A 16,810-nucleotide genomic window follows, 5' to 3' on the forward strand; every position below is an offset into this window, starting at 1 on the left:
CATTTCATTATATTCCTGAAGGCTTCCAAATCCCATTATCTGCATTTCTATTCTCGAGGGGTTTTGTTTTGTTTTTGTTTTTTGTTTTTTGTTTTTCCTGATGGAAAACTGTTCCATCCAAGCATGCAATAGGCCAGAAGTCCTGGGTAATTAACATCCCCTGGAAATAGCCCTCAACCAAAGATTGACGGTAATTGTGTATAAATGTCTCAGTGCCCTTACTCTTTTGTTGAGATAATTTTGAGGCATGCATTCTATACCATCCCCAAAGTCTTCCTGTAGTCATGAACTTCAGCCACCCATCTGGATGGATTGCTGGCCTAGTCACACACCTAATACCTGCTGCCATCTTTTCCCTGGTCACTTTCCTCCTTCTTCCAGCAACCCTCAAAAATGGCCACTTGCACTTGTAATTTTTACTCACATGTTCCCTCCTTAGTCTGGGGAAACAAATTAAGGCAATATGAGACATATATCTCTGAATTGTCCTTTTTGCGATCGTCCTTTTTATCTTTTCTTCCTTTGTCTCAGTATAATATCTCAAAACCACTTGTATAAACATTTATAGTAACCACTTTTCTGATCACTTTGGTTTGACTCACACTGCCACCAGTTTTCTTCCTAAAACACTGGGTTGGCCTTTACTCAAACCTGCTCATAAATTTTCACTGCCTCATCTATAATGGCCTAATAGGCAAAATCTTCCAAAATCTTACTGATGAGGGAAACAAAGGCAATGTAGAAAAATGCAGTTTAAATTAATTTCCCTTACAGACTGCAGCCCATTGATAGATGTCAGAGACCTGCAGTGTATAACACTCCCCAAGACGTCTATGGTTGCCTTAATGCCTTAATGTTTACATTTCCTTAAAGACTAAAGCAACCTTATCTTCACAATAGTACATCTTCAGGGTCCTGTGAGACCCTGCTTTCAACATCCAGAAATTCCTTGGAGACCAATGGTATCAATACCTCTCCTCCCTCCACAAACTTGAAAGTACATAATCAGTTGCTCCGCACAACCCCAGTGTTGCTCTTTCTGCTCATGGGTCCTGTCCTCATGCTTTAATAAAATCACCTTTTTGCACCAACATCTTGAGAATTCTTCCTTGGCCGTTTGCTCACGAACCCCACTTCAAATTTCATCATTACTGAGGTACTTTCTTTCAATCTTATCTTATACTTTATCATTTAACATTATTCCTGTCAGACCAGAGAAGTGGCCATCTCCAAAGCAAGTTCCCATATGCTCTCAATCTTCAGTGCATCTGCTCATGCTGGTTTCTCTGCCTAGAGTGGTGTTGTTCAACATGGTAGCCATTAAATCTAAATTAATAAAAATTAAATAAGTTTAAAAATTCAGTTCAAACATTTCAAGTTCTCAACTGAGAACTATGTGACTACCATAATAGATAATAATTATAAGATATTTATATCATCACAGAACATTCTATTGGACAGAGCTTTGTCTAGAGTACTATTTTATACCTAATTTTTTAAATACTATTTTTTAAGTTCCATCATAAAGTTAACTTTCTGTGAAAAATTCTCTTAAAATAGAATTAATTTTGTCATGTGTCTCCATTCATTGATTTAACTTTAGTTCATTCAATCAATCAAATGACAGATACTGTGTATTTTATTTATGAATATCGGTGCAAATAAATCATTTATACATATGTTTATTCCTTTAAAGACTAAAGCAGTCTCATTTTAGTATTTTTGAAGACACTTAGCAAAGTGCTTTTCTTATCAACAAATATGCATTTAATTATTATGAACTAGTCGAACTGACTTCAACCCTTCTGCATATTATTCCTATAAGATTCTTTTGAGCCACTTCTTTCCTAATTCTGTATTTTTGCTGTCATTACTTACAATCTACAGTCTTTATTAAATTTTGAAAGCCTACTGAAATTATTTTGAATTTTAATTGCATCATCTAGCCTAAATTAATAATGCCATTTTTATATTATATACAAATTTGATACATGGTTTATTTTATTTCTCAGAGTATCAGTTTTTTTCATTTTTTCTCTGACATCCAAAAACACTGATGGGAGCTTCCAGTTCCTTTTTAGAATACAGAGCCAATTTTTTTTTTTTTAATGTTTGTTTATTTTGAGAGAGAGACAGAGCATAAGAGGGGGAGAGGCAGATAGAGAGGGGGAGGGAGAATCTTAAGAAGGCTCTGCACAGTCAGTAAAGAGCCCGACCCAGGGGTGATCTCAAGAACCATGAGACCATGACCTGAGCCAAATTCAAAGGTCAAAGGCTTGACTGACTGAGCCACTCAGGTACCCCTCCAGAGCCAATTTGTGGAGAGAATTCATGCACACAAGTAGAGCTGGAGTGTTTCAATTGTTCAACATAGGAACTGGTTCCTTCTTTAATTCCATTTTTTTAACTAAACATTAATAGATGTTTTGAATAGAGTTTGTCAAAAATAACCCTAGAGGGGCACATGGGTAGTTCAGTCAGTTGTCGGGCTCTTGGTTTCAGCTCAGGTCATGATTCATGGTTTGGTTCATGAGCTCAAGCCCTGCGTGGGGCTCTGCACTGACAGCACACAGCCTGCTTGGGATTCTCTTGCTCTCTCTGTCACTCCCCCACTCATGCACTTGCACTCTTATTCTCTCTCTCAAAATAAACTTAGAAAAATAACCCTAGAGATGTCCACTCAAGCTTTCAGTCTTCTTAGATTTGATTCACAGACACTCCTTACACTGTGTTGTTTAACCTGTTGTATGCCCTAATTGGTACTATTATATTCCTCAGTCTTTATGATCTTCTTTATATAGGCCTTAAGAAAGACTCAAACCAAGTTGATTTTCCTTTTTATACGAATAGTATAGGTTCTCAAGATCACTAAACTCTTCAAAATCCTGGCAAACTGAGGCAGAATCTAATCTTAAAGGATCCCAAGGGAATTTTTTAAAGTTTATTTATTTATTTTGAGAGAGAATGAGTGAGTGGGGAAGAAACAGAGAGAGAGGACGAAAGAAAAAATCCCAAGCAGGCTCTGCACTGTCAGCACATAGCTCAAACCGTGAGATCATGACGCAAGCCAAAATTCGACGCTTAAAGATTGAGCCACCCAGGTGCCCCCAAGAGAACTATTTTAAAAAGCGTCTATTTATTAATAAGGCTGCACATTTTTAACGCATTTTCTTTTGAGGTATCAAGTGATAGATTCGATGTCTTTGGAAAAAGTCCCTAAAAGTAGAGTCAAATCTATGGTGAACTCTCTTTTCAAAAGTGCTTACTAAACCACATCACACTGAAGAATATACTGAATTTCTCAACTAGGATAAAGTTTGAATATAAATGACTTCCAGACATTGACTCTTATCTATTACATTTTCAAATTCAAAACAAAAGTAGGTTAAAAATTAAAGTTCAAGAAATAATATCTAATAATTAGTAATCTAATCTGAAAAATCATATAATTCCATATATTTTGTTATTCATGTCTAGTAACTTTAGATTTTTAACTTTTAAAATAGAAAATGTAACCTTACTTTCTTTAAGCTTTAATTAAGGATAGAATATTCAAAAATGTCTAACACCTGCTTTATAATAAGTAGAGCATTATTTCAAATGCCAGATGGACCAATTAAGATTTTCTTTTAGATGATGCAAAATCTTGTGATGTAGGTAGGTTTTTTTTTTTTCAAATCCAAATTTAAATATGCACTATAAGAATGTACTATTATCTAAGTACATGTTAATGAACTACTTTCATTTTTACCCTGGAGACAGTGCAAAGCACTGTCATGTTTTTTCTTCTACAGCATCCCTTTCTCATTCTTGTCTTCCAAATCCACTGTTTTAACATCCATGCTTTTATTTCCCTGTGACTATTGCTGCTAGAAGCAGCTCATATTTTAAAGAGAATTGAGCTCCCCAGAACAAAGGAAGAATTACAGGCTTTTAACATGCAAGTAGGTGGAAATTAACACTGGTAGAAGATAAAAGGTATAGAGAAATACAGACTGAATTGGTATATTAAATACTTTACAAAGACTATCCTCAGCTGATGCCTATACTTACACAAATTATTTGACATAGTTTATTCCATTCATCCAGTAAGAACTCCACTGGTGGTTTCTACCTGAATCAACCATCGAGCACTCATTTCTAATACTTTCAAGCCACAAGTTTCATGAAGGGGTCTCTAAAAAATTCTGTTTACAGTTCCTAACACCTTTCTTACATCCACAATTGTAAATATGATTTTGCATACATTGACTGGGTTCTCTATGTCTGGTTAGAGGATAATTTCACAACTTCATTCCCATCAGGCAAAGATCGTGGTTTTTACCTTTTGTTGGCTTTTGGTGCTTTGTTTATATTGAGTTGGTAGCATTTAACACCTTGCTTTTAATTTTCCTTTTTCACATCATTCTCCCCCAATAATCTCCAAGTTCCTCTGGAGCCAAGACCTGGTGTCATTCATCACTAAAGTTTTCTCTGCACTTGGCTGTGGATTATGGGGTATGTAGTTCTTAGTCTCATCGGTATGTATGGCTCAGTCTTTTCACACTGACAAATTACAATCACCACATCACTGGAGGCAACCTGAAGATAGGGCTACTAGAGTTTCTATCTAAACTCACAGCTGGGAGAAACTCCCCTGTTGGTTACCAGTAACTTAGGCTAATAGTTGATTCACATTCAAACAAAGCCTTTCAGCACCTATGTGCAACAGAAGTAGTCTATCAGATGAAATGTCACCATTTCAACAGAGCACCATTTAAACCCTCTGTTCTTTGTTTTCTTTCCACACTAGATTTTACACTGAGGTTTCTTAAACAGATTATTTGTCTGTATGAGATTTGAATTATATCCATCTATCTATTTATATAGTGCAACCAAAATATGTAAAATATATCAGTCAGTTAAGCATCCTACTTCAGCTCCAGGCTCTGCACAGAGCCTGATGTGGGGCTCAAACCCACAAACTGTGAGATCATGACCTGAGCTGAAGTAGGATGCTTAACTGACTGAGCCACCCAGGTGCCTGAGAATCTTATTTAATAGAACATATTTTGAAACTACATTATATGCTGTGCCATGGAGTGGGAAGCCTTAAAAATATGTAGCACCTTATATCTATAGGTGTCAGTGACACATAGAAGAATGAAATTCAAAGCAAAGTATCTTTACTCATGGGTTACTTGACAAAGTTCACTTCAGCAGATCTTCTAAATCCCCTGAAAAATTTTTTATTATAATATAATTTGACAAGCAAATGAAACTCAACTTTCCACTGGAGGAAATGTAAATCCTTCAATGTTATATATATTGGACAACAGATATGTGAGTTTCTTTCCAATCATAAATTTTTGTAGTATACTCACAATATAGGTATGTGGATGTATATAGGAATGCCAGAATTATTCTGGAGACAAGTTCAAGTGATAATGGCAACTCTCTTTAAGAGATCATCAAAGAATCCACTGTCTAAAGAGTTGTGTCGCCATTGACAAGAATCATCATTCTCACATTTAAGTCGGTTTTCTTTATACCTATAATCAATGCATAAAAAAAATCACCTATGTATTTTCAAACACACATGAAGGAATTCAGGAACTTTTCCTCTTGCTAGAATTAGTCAATATAAAAAAAACAACAACTAAGCTTTCAGCTATAGAATTATTTACTCTAAGAGCAAATAATATTAACAGAAATTCAAGAAAAAATTTTCTTATATGGTCTTGCATTATCCTAAAGAGCCACTCAGTGAATCATTTTTCTTTCAAATTTATCAACTCTACTAGCCTATGATTTCCATGTTTTATGTGTTTTAAAGCGTCCATTCATTAGCAGGGATAAAATGAGCATCAACTGTATGCAAGGCTCTATTCTAATGAGCATAAGAGGTGTATACAGTACTTTCCTCAAAGAGCTTACAACTGATTTATGAGGTTAGATTGTATGTTAATCATATATAAACAATGTAATAATAAGGATAATGTACATATTACCAATGTGTCAATACACATACATATATGATGCTAAGATCACACACAAAATATTTTCAGCATGGATTAGTCACTAATGCAATATCACGTCAGATTATGCAGATTTCACCATGAAGTAAAATGTTTAGGAAAAGCTTAACAATAACAATATGGCAATTAGATTGTGCCTTAAAAGTGAATAAACCTCAAATACACTCAAAATCTTGGTAGATCTGGAAAAGAGCATACGAAATGGGTTAAAATATAGTGTCTAAGAAATATGGAAGTGAAAGAATAGATTAGACTTGCCAGGAAAAAGGAAAGAATTAAAGATTCACTTGAAGGGTAGATTAAACTCAGACTTTAGAGAATTTTGTGTTCCCAACTAATGAAGTTTTGGCTGCATTATTTCATACGAAATGAGAAACCATAGCAAGTTTTTTTTCAGAATTATGCTAGAGAAAATTTTATGATTAGTCATACAAGAATTAGGGAGAGGGAAACTGCAGATAAAAGAAAACTAGCTTGGGACTATTTCAAACTCTGTACCTGAAGTGATTAGAGTCTGACCTGTGTGTCATCCCTATGTGGAACAAATGGAAAAGAAGGAGGAATGCTGTCTCTCTCTCTCTCTCTCTCTCTCTCTCTCTCCCTCTCTCTCTCTCTAAGTTTATTTATTTTGAAAGACAGAGAGAGAGAGAGAGAGAGAGAGAGAGCACATGAGCAGGAGAGGGGCAGAGAGAGTGGGAGAGAGAGAATCCCAAGCAGACTCCATGCTGTCAGTACAAAGCCCGACGTGGGGATCCATCTCACAAACCATGAGATCATGACCTGAGCAGAAATCAAGAGCTGGATATTCAAGTGACCAAACCACCATGCACCCTAGAAGGAATGCTTTCAATGGATTTTTTTTTTTTTAAAGAATTGGCCTTGGTAAAGGATTTGAAATGATCGTGGTGGGGGAAAACAGAGTAATTCAGGTTTTGATCCTGGGTAATTGAAAAGTGTTTATATCATTAATTGAGAAAAGGATGCTTGAGAGGTAAGAACATTTGCATTACAAAAATTGAGTTTGGGGTCATAATGGATTACCCAAAGGGACATGATTATGAAAAAAGATGAAAATACAGAATTAGGGATCAGAACCACAGAAATACATGAATAATGATGCTTGAATAAAAAGAATGGGGATTTACTATTGGGAGATCGTTTTTGATGATCAATACTGCACACTCCATGGAGGTGTGAAAGATAAAGCAGATGTGGTGCAACAGAAAAGGAAAGTGTAGATCAATGTCTGTTTAAACAACTGCACTATTAAGAAATAATAGACAATAAAAGTAAGAAAAGTTTCATTTTTTAAAAATGCACTATATTCAGCCAAGTTTTTACTCGTGACTTAGACAAACAAAAATCTCATATGTGTAAGGTCTTAGAATTTCAGTCTTAGAATATCTACTACACAGACACTCTGCTGAATATATCGTTTGAAATTTCAGAACCGGTGAAGATTATCTGAAACCCAGTATAAAAATAGTGAAATAACTTATAAACATTTGAAAATCTTTAAACATAGAGAGGTATGTATAAGAAATTATATATGTGTGTATGTATATCTATCTATCCATATATCTGTGTGTATATGCCTATCTACATATATTTCTATGTGTGTTGTGTGTCGATATCACCAGAGTATTTAAGAGAGTCATAAAACAAATAAACAAAAACAAAAAAACAGAATTGAATCTAGCACCAAATGAATCTCTGAAGAACAAAAGTAATGGGATAGAAGAACTTTTAAAAGATGCTCCCGAGAAAATATTCCTGCAATACAAAGTTATGACTCTTTGCACCTGAAAAGCTCACTTGACAACGTAAGCCCAGGACTTCTCAGGTTAACCTGCCTACTCTTAATGGAAGTTCTCTCTATGGAGAAATGTATGGTTGTCAGGACCTTAGCTGAGGAATTAATTCCTTTGAGATAATGTCATAATATATCAAAGTAAAAGAATGAAGGCAAAAACAATTTGACACTTTGGTCTACAGTTTACTCAACTTTGGTAATCACTGAAGCCCTAAACATAGTAGGACCTCAGTTAATAGCTTTTCAAGGAATTAAAGGAGTTGGCCCTGAACTACTCAAACTTTAGTATCATAGTGTTTTACAAATGTATCTTAAAATTAGTCTTTTCTATAATTAATTAAAACTATAAACTTCTCTTTGTTTGGGTTTATTAGGTGAGGTGGCTACACCAAAGGGAATATTTGTTTTGGGAATTTAATTGACATGAAATTAATTTCAATTGACATTCTCATTTAAAATTCAAGGACATCTGAACAGTAGGTTTGTGAAAAGGTGTTAAAGGCCTTCTGGCTGTTTCTTTCATCAACTTTTTCTTCCCCCTTTACCATCTTACCTCATATTTAGCAGGCATGCCATAGCATGACCAGGAGTTTGAAAAATAAATGATTGCAGCTGTCAGTGCCTCATGTCTGAATTCTTGACTTTCTTTCAGAACATGTGGGCCATGTTGTGTTTTCTAGTAGCAAGCCATTTCAAAAGGAGGCGCCGCGATGGTTCTTTCATGTAAATTAATTTCTACAGCTGTAACTTTCACACTTTGCCTGGGGCTCTCCTTTGTGACTTCTGCATTTATTTAACACACAGCATTTTGAAAATTAAAATGTATTTTTATTGAGCTTCACTTTTATTGGAGACAGCTTGAAACTATTACTTGATCTGCATTTTAAAAACAACTAATAAACAAGTCTCTCTTAAACAATTGCTTGGTGGGGCGCCTGGGTGGCTCAGCTGGTTAAGCCTCCAACTTCAGCTCAGGTCATGATCTCACAGTTTATGAGTTCGAGCCGCACATCAGACTCTGTGGTGACAGCTCAGAGCCTGGAGCCTGCTTCAGATTCTGTGTCTCCCTTTCTCTCTGCTCTTCCCTTGCTCATGCTCTGTCTCTCCCTCTCCTCTGAAAATAAATAAACATTAAAAAAACTTAAAAAAAAATAAACAATTGCTTGGTCACCACTCCAGCATTCTCTATCTGCATAGGCAGCTCCCAGCGCCGCCCTCCTGCTCACTCTTAACCTTGTAACACTGATTCACTTTGCTGCTACCTGTCTTTTCATTAACCTAAGGAAAATTCTATTCAAGCACATGATCTAGCCCAAATTAAAAAAATGTTACCTTTTGAGTTGCTTGGAAATTCACCTTTTCAACATTGCAATGATCACCCGAGATACTATATTCTGACAATTCAAATGGAATGTATAATTAAAACATTCTTTCTCTTATGTAGTTAATCTCAAGATTTTGTCAATTCTAGTTACCTTTAAAAATATACCTAGTTCTACTAAATATAGAAATTGCTATAGCCATTTATCCTGTTTATTTTTCTTATAAAGTATTGAATTCTTCCTAAGGACATGAAGCATAGTTTTATGAATGATAACAGAAACTGCAGAAATGCCTATTTTAAAGATAGTGATTATGTTCATTTGAGAAGACAGATATTTTTTGGCAGCAAACATATGGTCAAAACTTTACTGGTAATAGGAAAAAAATCTGGATTCGTATAGGCATGCATTGTTTAAAAAGAAGTATATTCACCATTGATAGTTTATTTCATGCAAGAAGTATAACTTGGGATCTAAAACTCAGGTGGAGTAGGGTTCAAATCTGGAGTTTGCCATTTAGTTGTGTGACACATAGCTCAAGTTCCCCAATAGCTCTAACCTCATATTTATCATAAGTAAAGTGGGAGCTGTACAGTACACACCTAAAAAGTTTATGGGGAAGATTAAATGAGAAAGTGCTTAAAAAGTGCCTGGGTAGCTTCTAGCAAAGTTACACACTTGCTAAGAATAGAAGCTATAAAGAGTTACAGAGTTACTACCTATACTGATTTGTCAGGTAGTATACTCAAATCTATGTAAACATACACTAGATGTGCTTGCCTAATGGTTTTTTATTGAAATATTATGTTCATTTATAGCTCTATGTAGAAATTTATGAATGGTACATAAACATGGGATCTGACTTCTGGAAAATTCAACTCCGGGAAAAAATGTTCAAAACAGTAACAAGTAAAGACAACTGGTGTTATGGTTCTTATTAATATTTAGTACTTGTGTAGGTATAATTGATATCTCATTGTTGCTTTAATTGGCAAATCCCTAATTACCAGTAAGTTCAAATGTCTCTGCTTATATTTGTTGACCATTTGGATGTGTTATTCTATGCAGTGTTTTAATCCTTTATGTCCAATTGGGCTACTCTTTTCCTCTCACGTTTTTTGTTTAACAATTGGTACAAGCTCTTTGTATTACATAGATAATAACCCTCTCTTTGTCCTTTGTGTTGTGAACTATTTCCCCAAAACCTATTATTAGCTTATTGCCTTACTAATGATTTCCTTTGCTACAAAAGTTCCTAGCTGTGTGACCTATACCTTAATGCTCCCATCCGTAAAAACATAGATGATAATAACAACTACCTCAAATAGTTATTAAGAAAATTAAGTCATACTGGGAAAGTACTTAGACTAGTTCTTGGCACATTGTTAAGTGCTATGTATGACTTCATAAAGAAGATGTAATCAAACATGTACCTCCTTTCCCATGTAAAGTCTACATTTTCAGTCTTGGTTAAAAAAATTTTCCCTTAACTCCATATCATATATTGTATTTTCTATATGCTTTTATAGAATTTGGGTATTTTTTTCATTTTAATTTTTACAGAGTTTTATTTTCAGATACCTAGACAGTTGTGCTAACGCTGTTTATGACAATCTCTTTTTTTTCTCCCTGAGTTAAAATGCCACCCTTGTCATTTAAAAATTCTGCATATTAAGGTATCTATTTCTGAATTCTCTTTTTTGGAACCTCTAATCCTAAGCCAATATTGTCTTGATTTGAGTATAGTGACTTTCTATTTTTTTGGTCATATTTATGTTAAATTATACTTCCTTCACTTGTTCATTTGCACACTTTTCACTATTATATCTGGAAATTTAAATTTCACATAAATTGTAAGTAATTTGTCCAGTTTTCTAGCGAAATCTAATTGGCATTCCAGTTGAAATGATACAATATATTGGGGTACCAGGGTGGCTCAACTGGTTAAGCGTCTGGCTTTGACTCCTGTCAAGATCTCACGGTTCCTGGGTTCCAGCCCTACATTGGGCTCTCTGCTGTCAGCCTGGGGCTCACTTCGGATCCTTTGTCTCCTTCTCTCTCTGCCCCTCACCCACTCATGCTAGCACTCTCTCAAAAATGAACTTTTAAAAAATTCAGTTTTCTACTTTTACTGAGAAATAATTGATACACATTACTATAAAATTTTGAGGCATAAAAATATTACTAAGGTTTCTATATATTTCATAACTTTTTAACAGTTCTTTGGACATATATATATATATAAATAATATATATAAATAAATATATTGTTCATGGAGTATATATGTAGTATAAGCACAGTAAAGTAATATCACACATAGAAACAACAGCAATCCAGGTGTTATTTCAGTAGAGGAAGGGGAATGTAATTTGTCAAGTTTACATGGGTTATTTCCACTACAGCTATGTTTTGTTCCTTAGAAGAGTAAATCAGAAGCAGATATAGTAAGCAAAATATTAAGATTTTATAAACCTAGAGATGACCAACATTTTTTTCTGTTTTTGTTCATACTTGAAATTTTTTATTTAAAAAATTCATAAAATTAAAACAATTACAATGTAGCAAGTATCCTAATAATAATCTATTGAAGATGGTATGGGAGCACAAAGGGTAAAAATTTTGTTCTGTATTTCCTTGATCTGATATAAACAGCTTAACCTGACTTCCTTTTATCTTGTTTCCTTTTTTAATTTTTTTTTTTTTTTTAATTTTTTCTTTTTTTCAACGTTTTTATTTATTTTTGGGACAGAGAGAGACAGAGCATGAACGGGGGAGGGGCAGAGAGAGAGGGAGACACAGAATCGGAAACAGGCTCCAGGCTCTGAGCCATCAGCCCAGAGCCTGACGCGGGGCTCGAACTCACGGATCGCGAGATCGTGACCTGGCTGAAGTCGGACGCTTAACCGACTGCGCCACCCAGGCGCCCCCCTTTTTTAATTTTTTTAATTGACCAATTATCTTATCAATCAAAATTACGCCCAAAGATTACACATATATATAGTACCTGAAAAAGGAAACTGTTATCTTTCAAATGTTGTGCATGACGAAGTAAAAGGATAGGGTGTGATATTTTAATGTTTTTGAGAAAAAAGAGGAGCAATAACTTTTCCCTAGTCTCTCATATTTAAAAAAAAATTTAACATTTATTTATTATTGACAGAGTAAAAGAGAGCATGAGCATGGGAAGGGTGGGGATGGGGAGACACAGAATCCAAAGCAAGCTCCAGGCTCTGAGGTGTCAGCGCAGAGCCCAACGTGGGGCTTGAACTCACAAACCGTGAGATCATGACCTGAGCCAAAGTTGGACGCTTAACTGACTGAGCCACCCAGGTGCCCCATTCCTCATATTTTGTTTGAGGAATAGAATATTTTTTGGCGAAAACATGTTATTAATTTCAAACAACTCCATCCAGTATTTTGGGTGAAAATAGATGTCAGTTGATCAAATCAATGTACCTGAAAATAAAAATTTCAATAGTGTTGATTTCAGGTTTGATGACCACACAATTGTAAATAATAAATGTAATTTTATCAAACCTTGTAAAAGTCACTTAAAGAATACAGTAAATGGTTAAATGTAGTAATAATGTATTTATTACTATGGTTTTAATAAAGTAACCAGCTCCTTCAATGTTATGAGAAAAAATACTTGTTGAAATAAAATTACCAGGGAAATCATTGCAAATGTATCTAAAACACGGTCTCTTAAACACCTTAGAAGAAAACAAAGAGACTTTGCCCTGGAAAATTGTATTAGACAATTCAAGAATTGTCAGTAACATAATGAAGATACTGAAGTCAGAGACACACTGGAAGAGTCTGAATTAAGTTGTTTCATAAAATGTGAGTGAATAGAGTAAACTTTCCAAATTAATACATTGTCATAGTATGTATGTGTAATTCAGGTATTAAATTAAGCAGTTATTTGCTCTTTTATCTACAACTCTAAAAACGTAGCCAAACAGTTTCCAAAGAAGACATATACAAGATGGCAGACACATGAAAAGATGCTCAACATCACTAATCCATCAGGGAAATGCAAATCAAAACCACAATGAGATATTACCTTACATTTCTCAGAATGGCTAAAATCAAAAAGACAAGAAATAGCATGTGTTGGCAAGGAGGAGAAGAAAAAGGAAACCTCATCCATTGTTGGTAGAAATGTAAATTGGTATGGACACTGTGGAAAATGGTAGGGAAGTGCTTCAAAAAATTAAAAACAGAAATACCACGTGATCCAATAATTCCACTACTGGGTATTTAACCAAAGAAAATAAAAACACCAATTTGATAGGATATATGAAACTCTGTTTCTTGCAGCATTATCTACAAGCCAAGATATGGAAGCAACCTAACAGTCTACTGATAAACAAATGGATATGGAATATGTGGCAGATATATACTGTAAAATCTTACAAAGCCATAAAAAAGATGAAATTGTGCCACTTACAACAACATGGGTAGACTTAGAGGGTATTATGCTAAGTGAAATAACAAGACAAATACCATAAGATTTCACTCACATGTGGAATCTAAAAGAACAAATTAATTAAAAAACAAACAAACAAACAGGATTAAACCTATAAATACAGAGAACAAACTGATGGTTGCAAGAGGGAAGGCCAATAGAGAGATGGGTAAATTGGGTGAAGAGGTGTGGGAAATACAGGCTTCCAGTTATGAAAGGAGTAAGTCATGGGAATAAGAGGCACAGCATAAGGAATATAAACTCAATGATTCTGTAACAGTGTTGTATGATGATGGATGGTCACTACACTTGTGGTGGGCATAGAATATAGAAACTCATCTAACCACTATGTTGTACACCTGAAATTAATATAACAGTGTATGTTAACTGTCTTCAAATAATTTTTTAATTAGCCAAAAAAGGGAAATCATTTAATAGAAAAAAAAACTGTATATTTGTACAAATAGTTTTTTATAGAACTAGTAAGTCTAGCAAATAATACTGTAAAAACAGAGAAAAATAAGTGCATGTTGGGCAATTGAAATAAATATGCCTGAAGTTCATAAAAAATACTTGAAGAATGGCTGGAGACATCATTTATTTTCATTGGTTTTCCTCAAATCTATCCCATTTTCAATTTTGCTTTATTAGTTGACTGGAGGAATTGCACTCCTAGTTAACTATATAATGTTTCCTTGATCTCATTTTTATTACCAAAATTTTGTTTATTTTACCTGTTTTACTTCATAACCATTAAGTTGTTTTAAAGCTTTTGGAAAAAACAAAGTCCGATATAAAAAAAGGTCTGCAAATATATTTACATACATGAAGATACCAGAGCTTGATAGAGAATTCAATTAGATTTTCCATGCATCCTTCAATAGAAAATACATTTAATAGAAGATGGAAATATTTAATTAAAAATGGAATGTATGAATCAAGAATATACCGAAAATGTCATTATCAGGGAAGAGTACAAATACAAATCTAAATCTGAAATGATAACCTAATAACTAGGAGAAGATAAAATTCAATGTGCATTGTTAAACAATGAAATCCATCAGGTTTAATCTTTCTGTTTTCCTTTACATGCAGTTTTAAATTATAATTTAGAGGCATAAATAGAACCTCCAAGAAATGCTCTATTATTTATTAGACCATCTAATTTAGGTAGTTTTAAATTTCTCTTTAGATACATACCCTCACAGCTTAAATTTTCTCATAAAATTTGTTCTTTAGCCTTGAAAATTGTTGTCTCGTTTAAGAAAGAAAATTTGTATGAGAAGAGTTATATTCTCTAGACCCTTCTTCAGAAATGTGAGTTCAGTAGGTCTGCTGTTGGGAGCCCTGGAATCTGCATTTTAAGAACTTGTGGTAATTTAAATGATGATTGAGTGTAACCACACTTTGATGATCATCACACTGTTTCAATTACTTGGTGAGTTCAGTTTTGTTTTTTTTCTTTTTTCTTTTTTTAAATTTTTAAAAATGTTTTTACTTACTTTTGAGACAGAGAGAGACAGAGCATGAGCAAGGGAGGTGCGAGAGAGAGGGAGACACAGAATCCAAAGCAGGCTCCAGGCTCTGAGCTGTCAGCACAGAGCCTTACACGGGGCTCGAACTCATGGACTGTGAGATCATGACCTGAGCTGAAGTCAGATGCTTAACCGACTGAGCCACACAGGTGCCTCCATTTTGTTTTCTTCTATCACCAGGTTTTAGTTTTTAACTTCATAGTAGGCATGATAGATAACAGCATAAATTATCCCATTCCTCTGAGTGTTAAAGAAGAAATAATGTGTATAATTAGTATATGCTCACTAAGGGTTAGCTTCTGTTTTATTTTTTTTTTAAATATGAAATTTATTGTCAAATTGGTTTCCATACAACATCAGTGCTCATCCCAACAGGTGCCCTCCTCAATGCCCATCACCCATCCTCTCCTCCCTCCCACCCCCCATCAACCTCAGTTTATTCTCAACTTTTAAGAGTCTCTTATGGTTTGGCTCTCTCCCTCTCTAACTTTTTTTTTTCCTTCCCCTCCCCCATGGTCTTCTGTTAAATTTCTCAGGATCCATATAAAAGTGAAAACATATGGTATCTGTCTTTCTCTGTATGACTTATTTCACTTAGCATCACACTCTCCAGTTCCATCCATGTTGCTACAAAAGGCCATATTTCATTCTTTCTCATTGCCAAGTAGTATTCCATTGTGTATATAAATCACGATGTCTTTATCCATTCATCAGTTGATGGACATTTAGGCTCTTTCCATAATTTGGCTATTGTTGAAAGTGTTGCTATAAACTCAAAATGGATAAACGACCTGAATGTGAGATAGGAAACCATCAAAACCCTAGAGGAAAAAGCAGGAAAAACCTCTCTGACCTCAGTCACAGCAATTTCTTACTTGACACATCTCCAAAGGCAAGGGAATTAAAAGTAAAAATGAACTATTGGGACCTCATCAAGATAAAAAGTGTCTGCACTGCAAAGGAAACAATCAACAAAACTAAAAGGCAACTGATGGAATGGGAAAAGATATTTGCAAATGACATATCGGACAAAGGGCTAGTATCCAAAATCTATAAAGAACTCACCAAACTCTACACCTAAAAAACAAATAATCCAGTGAAGAAATGGGCAGAAGACATGAATAGACACTTCTCTAAAGAAGACATCCAGATGGCCAACAGGCACATGAAAAGATGCTCAACGTCACTCCTCATCAGGGAAATACAAATCAAAACAACACTGAGATATCACCTCATGCCAGTCAGAGTGGCTAAAATGAACAAATCAGGAGACTATAGATGCTTCTGTTTTAATTAATCATTTTCCATTATGGTTATTTAATATTACACTATCATGATCTTATTTATGCATCTGTTCCCCTTTCAATTGTAACTTTCTGAAGGAAGAGAATGCTTCTTTTCTATAATTGTACCTCTAAAATCTTACTTAATGTCTGACATGTCATATGTGCTCAGTACATCTGTGTTGAGTGAAGTAATGAAGTAAGGAGAGCACACAGAAAAACCTTCGAGGTTAGCAGGGGTCTACAGAGCAAAGGTACATAAAAGGGATAGGTAAAAGAGATATAAGGAAGGTAAATGGGATATAAAAGAACCAAGTGACAACTTGAGACAATAAAATGAGAAGATAAACTCTCTAAGGCAATCCTCT

General features: G+C 34.7%; 1 long non-coding RNA gene across 1 annotated transcript in view; it reads right to left on the bottom strand.

Annotated features, from left to right (window-relative positions):
- Positions 1-1,060: 1,060 nt before the first annotated feature.
- Positions 1,061-16,810, bottom strand: part of LOC147583118 (uncharacterized) — a 283,224-nt gene continuing 267,474 nt past the window's right edge. Inside the window, exon 5 of the long non-coding RNA XR_015242840.1 lies at positions 1,061-1,326. This is a non-coding gene — a long non-coding RNA (uncharacterized LOC147583118). The remainder of the gene's footprint in view (positions 1,327-16,810) is intronic.

The sequence above is a fragment of the Puma concolor genome, chromosome A2, assembly GCF_028749965.1.
Source record: "Puma concolor isolate L17-30 chromosome A2, mPumCon1.1.hap2, whole genome shotgun sequence".
NCBI lineage: Eukaryota > Metazoa > Chordata > Mammalia > Carnivora > Felidae > Puma > Puma concolor.